Source organism: Pantherophis guttatus, chromosome 13 (assembly GCF_059756535.1).
Source record: "Pantherophis guttatus breed Tessera chromosome 13, ASM5975653v1, whole genome shotgun sequence".
Classification (NCBI taxonomy): domain Eukaryota; kingdom Metazoa; phylum Chordata; class Lepidosauria; order Squamata; family Colubridae; genus Pantherophis; species Pantherophis guttatus.
In genome coordinates, this window is record NC_142075.1 from 14,519,001 (window position 1) to 14,525,000 (window position 6,000).

General features: G+C 43.1%; 1 long non-coding RNA gene across 3 annotated transcripts in view; it reads left to right on the forward strand.

Moving 5' to 3' along the window:
* Window positions 1-6,000, forward strand: part of LOC117669891 (uncharacterized) — a 93,768-nt gene that overhangs the window by 60,507 nt on the left and 27,261 nt on the right. Inside the window, exon 4 of one of the 3 annotated variants that reach the window (XR_015729739.1) lies at window positions 1,165-1,319. The exons of the other annotated variants lie outside the window; for them this stretch is intronic. This is a non-coding gene — a long non-coding RNA (uncharacterized LOC117669891). The remainder of the gene's footprint in view (window positions 1-1,164; window positions 1,320-6,000) is intronic. 3 annotated transcript variants of the gene reach the window in all.

The following is a 6,000-nucleotide window of genomic DNA, read 5'->3' on the forward strand; positions in this document are numbered from 1 at the left end:
GTGTGATGGAACCCAAAAGAGCAGCTGGCTGCCGCATGCCTGTGCGGCGGCCAGCTGAGCTCTTCCAGGTTCCGGCGTTCCGGCGCCCGTACACATGCACGGAATGGGACTTTTCGCCTCCTACCCTTGGCTGTGCCAGGCTTCCGCCTCGGGGGATTCTCCTCTAGCTTTTCTCCTCGGCTGACATGCCCCTGCCCATTCGCCACAGCCAGTCGGCTACGGCCCCTCTTTAACAATGCTCTTGCTTAGCAACCAAAATTTGGGGCTCAATTGTTGTCCGTAAGTCGAGGACTATCTCTGCCTTCCTCTGCATGGCAGCCTTGCCTGGTAAACTCCTTCCCTTTTCTGGGAATTTCTCCTCTGTGTTAGAGGCGCATCTAATTATATTAAGATGACATAAGGCCTCCTACTGGAGCAGGGGTTTGGACTGGATGACCTCGGAGGTCCCTTTCAACCCTGGATTGCTGTGCTATTTCAAAGCATCCACTGAAGCTCATCTAATGCCAGGGTTTGTGGTCTTTCCTTCCTCTCCTTTTTCTCTCCCTCTCTCCCTTCCCACCCTCTTTCTTTCTTTCTTTCTTTCTTTCTTTCTTTCTTTCTTTCTTTCTTTCTTTCTTTCTTTCTTTCTTTCTATCTTTCTTTCTTCTTTCTTCTTTCTTTCTTCTTTCTTTCTTTCTTTTCTCTCTTCTCTCTCTCTCTCTCTCCTCCCTTCCCTTCCTCCATCCCTCTCTCTTTCTAAGGCTAGGATACCCACCTGAAACAAAAACTCCTTTGGATGAAGCTGGCTTCTGGCTGCCAGCATTGGCAACTAGCTGATTGACTGGCGGCTAACTGTCCCAGGAGGCGAAAAGCCCAAGACTAACAGTGAGGCATCGAATGGGCCATGCCGAAGCTTGTGGGACGGAGGGACCATGGCTGACTGGCCATGGCAATGGGCAGGGGCATGTCAGCTGAGGAGAAAAGCTAGAGGAGAATCCTCTGAGGCGGAAGCTTGGCTGAGAAGCAGGCGCAGCCAAGGGTAGTAGGCAAAAAGCCCTAAACCCCACATGCGCACTCCAGTTTCGGCACTCGGTGCTGAAAAGGTTAGCCATCATTGGCGTAAAGCATCTTACTGATTGGTTTGGGGTAAAGATGCTGAGCTTCTGTTGTCTACTTTATTCTTAGGCTGCTTGAGAATGTCTTCAGAATTTTTCCAAGTCAAGGTTTGTTTTCTTTTTGAAAATGGACGATGCTACTCCTGGTGTTGGCGGTGGCATGTTCTATCTCCTTCAGCTTCCCGACTGTTCGCCTTGTGCCGGTCTGAAAAGAGATACGTTGAGGTAATTTGTCTCCTGATGCATTCCCTTGAGAGATGATTGTGCAAAGCATAGCAGGAGAGTCACAATCATCCTTGGCCTTCTGATTGCTAAACACACCAGAACAACTAGAGACAAGAACAGTTTTTCCCCCGAACGCCATCACTCTGCTAAACAAATAATTCCCTCAACACTGTCAGACTAGTTATTAAGTCTGCACTACTATTAATCTTCTCATCGTTCCTATCACCCATCTCCTCCCACTTATGACTGTATTATTGTAACTTTGTTGGTGGTATCCTTACGATTTATATTGACTGTTTCCTAATATGATTTGATTGCTTGTTTGTTCCCTATGACTATCATTAAGTGTTGTACCTTATGATTCTTGACGAATGTATCTTTTCTTTTATGTATACTGAGAGCATATGCATCAAAGACAAATTCTTTTTGTGTCCAATCACACTTGGCCAATAAAGAATTCTATTCTATTCTATTCTATTCTATTCTATTCTATTCTATTCTATTCTATTCTATTCTATTCTATTCTATTCTATTCTATTCTATTCTATTCTATTCTACAATGAAGGAAACCTACTTGTCATCCCTTTCACCCAAATGTTCCCTTCACTCCTGGGGGAAGGATATTGCAAAATCTCCATTCCCACCCCACTTTGGGGCCAGCCAGAGGTGGCATTTGCCGGCTTTCCAAACTATTCAAAATTTCCACTACCGGTTCTCCAGAACCTGTCAGAACCTGCTGAATAGCACCCCTGTCTTATTCCTACCCAATGGGAGGACACTAGGTTAAAAGTAGACCCCAATGTTATTTCCTTTACTGGAAACTTACTGTAATGATGCAAAATTCAGCAGTTGAGATTTGCCACTTCAGGTGGTTAATACAGATGGACAGGGATTATTATTCAGAGAAGATTTAGCCTCAGGATTTGAAGTTTTCTGCTGCTTGCTGCAGTTGAGTAGCCTTGTTATGAAATGAAAGGGGAAGCAGCCTAGATGTTTAGAAATGTCAGATATGATCAGTAGCGAGGTGGGAACATGGTAGGAAGTAGTAGGGAAAGCAGATGCTTTGACCTGCCAGGGTTAATTCCTCTGGATGGATGACAGGAACCTGACTAATATATTTTCTAGATTTTTTTTTATCCTGATAAGGTTAAAGACCACCAGTTCATAACTCCAGAAAAGGACTGAGTGAAGGTCTCTCATGGAAACAGCAGCCCCTACTGTTTTACAGAAGCTCAGACTGTGTTCAAAGAAAATGTTCAAATCAGTGGTGAAATCCAAAGTTTTTGACTACTGGTTCTGTGGGCATGGCTTGGTGGGCTTGGTATGGCTTGGTGGGCATGGCAGAGGAAGGATACTGCAAAATCCTCATTCCCTCCCCACTCCAGAAGAAGGATACTGCAAAATCCCCATTCCCTCCCCACTCTGGGGCCAGCCAGAGATGGTATTTGCCAGTTCTCCGAACTGCTCAAAATTTCTGCTACTGGTTCTCCAGAACCTACTGGATTTCACCCTGGTTCAAACCTAGGTTGATTATCTTTGGGTTACTAAATGAAGCACAATTTTCTCAAGTCACACATCTCCCTAAATCATCAATCATGGCTACAGAACATCAGTAAGGATAGCTATGAAAGACAGAACTTTTTCTTTTGTATTTTGAGACTTCTTACAGCTGAGTTAAATTAAATTAAATTAAATGGTTCTGAATCAAAGTTCTGTCCTATATCTAACCCACAAATCACTTGTGTACCAGGATTTGGGAAAGGAAGGAAGGAAGGGAGGGCTGCAGGGAGGGAGGAAGAAAGGAAGGAAGGATGGAAGGAATGAAGGAAGGAAAGAAGGATAAAGGAAGGAAGGAAGGAGCTATAACTCTCACTTGTCTGTATGAAGATTGTTCCAAGGTAGACAGAATTTTAATAATAAGATTTCACAGATATTCAGTCTAATTATTTTGTCTCTGGTGACTCTATCATGGCTCCTACAAGAGAAGTTGACAGAGGAAAAATAGAAGTAGCTATGAAGTTTTTGATGTTTGTATAACATTACGCATGTATTCCATATGTCACTAGCAGATAATAAAATTGCAGAATGTAATTGGAGTTTTTTTGTATATTAAGGGAGTCACATTTTGTAAGCACGATAACATAGTTCCCTACCATGTACCTGCTAACCTATGCACCTAGTACTATTTATTGGGGAAATTATCATTTTGGGATGTTCCTGATCCATGCCTCCATTTTTGCTGTTGACGTTTGTCTGTATGCCTAGTTCTGCTTTAAAGGAGAGAGATTTGCAGGCAAAATTTAGGTAGGGAATAATCAGAAAAAGAACTATTCCGGTTCAGTTTTGTTTTCTGCTCGCTGACTTATTTCACAGAACAGAGAGAGAGGGCAATTCAGGGTATTTCAAAGGACCCTGATATTCATTGGAAGGTTATTAGGAACTCTTCAAAGAGAGGATAAGAAAAAAGAAAATAAGATGGCTTACATCGTGTTGTTGGGCTCATCCATTTAACTCACCGTTGACTACTATAGCTGGCAGAGTTTCTTTAAAGTCTCAGGGAAAAATCTTCTATATTATTGTTCCTTGATCCTTTGGACTTAGGAGAGAACAGCTACAAGGCATATTTTTTTTTAAAAAAAGAAGAAGAAGAAATAGCTAAGGATTACTGTGGGTAGTCCAAAACACAGTGAAATGGCTGGGTTGAGATTTCCATATCTTTGGTTTGTGTGTGTTTTTGTACGTGTGTAGACACCTGGGCATATTTCCCTGCCTTTCCCTCCCTTTGCTTTTCTAATGGAAAAATCATCTGGCCTTTGGGTGGTGACTAACAAACCTGGTTTTAACTGGAGATTGACCTGCAAGGTCCCAAATTTGCTTTTCCAAAAGTCAACTGGACTTTCTTGGGGTTGGGTTGTTTGGTTTTTTTTTTGGGTGTGTGTGTGAAATGTTTCTGCTTCTCATCCAAGAAGCTGCTTCAGTGAACTGAAGAAGCTTCTTGGATGAGAAGCGAAAACATTTTCAAGGAAAAAAAACAACCAAGAAAGTCCAGTTGCCTTTTTTGGAAAAGCAACCTTTGGGATCAAACATGACCTGGATGGCTGAGAATCTCCATAAACATTTGACCTCCATGGTCTTCTGCACGAGAAGCATTTGTTTTAGCAATGATTCCCCACCACTGCCAATCTTAAGAAAATATCATAATTGGAAGGGATCCTTGGAGGTCTTCTAGTCCAACCCCCTATTCAGGCAGGAAACCCTACACCACTTTCAGACAAATGGCTATCCACTCTCTTCTTAAAAACTTCTAGTGTTGGAGGATTCACAACTTCTGGAGGCAAGTAGTTCCACTGATTAATTGTTCTAACTGTCAGGAAATTTCTCCTTAGTTCTAAGTTGTTTCTCTCCTTGGTGAGTTTTCCACCCATTGCTTCTTGTCCTGCCTTCAGGTGCTTTGGAGAACAGCTTGACTCCCTCTTCTTCCAGTGCAATGTACAGCTGTAAATGTATTGGCTATATTGAAAGGAGATTTCTAAGTCACCTTTTGTGTGACCTCTAGATTCATTTCAATTCCTTCCTAGATTGCTTTGCTGAAAAAGGCAAAAAAAAAACAAAAAAAAAACCTCACCCCAGAAGAACAAAAAAAGAGCCAGGATTTGCATAATTTCTTATGCTAATTTATAATGCAGATTTAATTGTAAATTTAATTATTGCATACAGAAGCCCATATCGTGTAGTCAGGAGGAAAATGAATCCAGAAACCTATCTGCCTGCTCAGACTTTTAGCTGAGAGCTAACTGATGGGCAACTTTAGACTTCCAACTACACAACCTTTGTGTGGTCTTTGCATTGGACGCAAAATGGACAGCCCTTTAAATTGATCTGATTTGCACAAAAATATCAGATGTATCAACTCCAGATTCCCTGGATCCCAAATTAGAGGGAAAGGATGGCCAGGTTGGACTCCAAGTGACTTCCATGTAGTGTTCGTGAGGAGATGATGAACGAGCTTAGCCACGATCTTTATGGGATTCTGCATTACATCTCAGTCTAGCCTACCACCCTTGTCTCCCATACAAACACTTAAACAAGCCTGCTTAGCTTCCAAGCCTTGTGTGAATGGGGAAATCAGACTAGTGCTCCCCTTGGTTGAGAGGCAAATGTTGACTTTGAGGTAAACTGGTTGTTTGCATTTGAAACATGGAAGCAACCTGTTCTTGGGTTCCAACTGAGTTTCAATCAAGAATATAGTTTTGCAGAATAATGGATGGAAACTGAACAAGGAGAGATTCCACCTGGAAATAAAGAGAGTTTTCTGATAGTGAGAACAACCAACCCATGGAACAGAAGTTGACAAGAAGCAAGTTGTGGGAGCTTCATCACTGGAAGCTTTCAAGAAGAGACTGGGCTGCCATCTGTCAGAAATGGTGTAGGGCAGTGATGGCTAAAGTGTGGGGAGTGCAGGGGGTCACACACGCATGCGCCTACACCCATCATTCTATGCACCCCACCCCTGCACATGTGTGTGCGATCCCCCCATGCTTCCCCTGTTTTTGGCACGTGATGGCATGGTGGGCCCAGTAGGCCCGTTTTTTTGCCCTCCCCAGGCTCCAGAGCCTTTCTAGGAGCCTGGGAAGGGTGAAAATGGCCTCCCCCCCCGAGGCCCTCCGGAGGCCGGAAATGG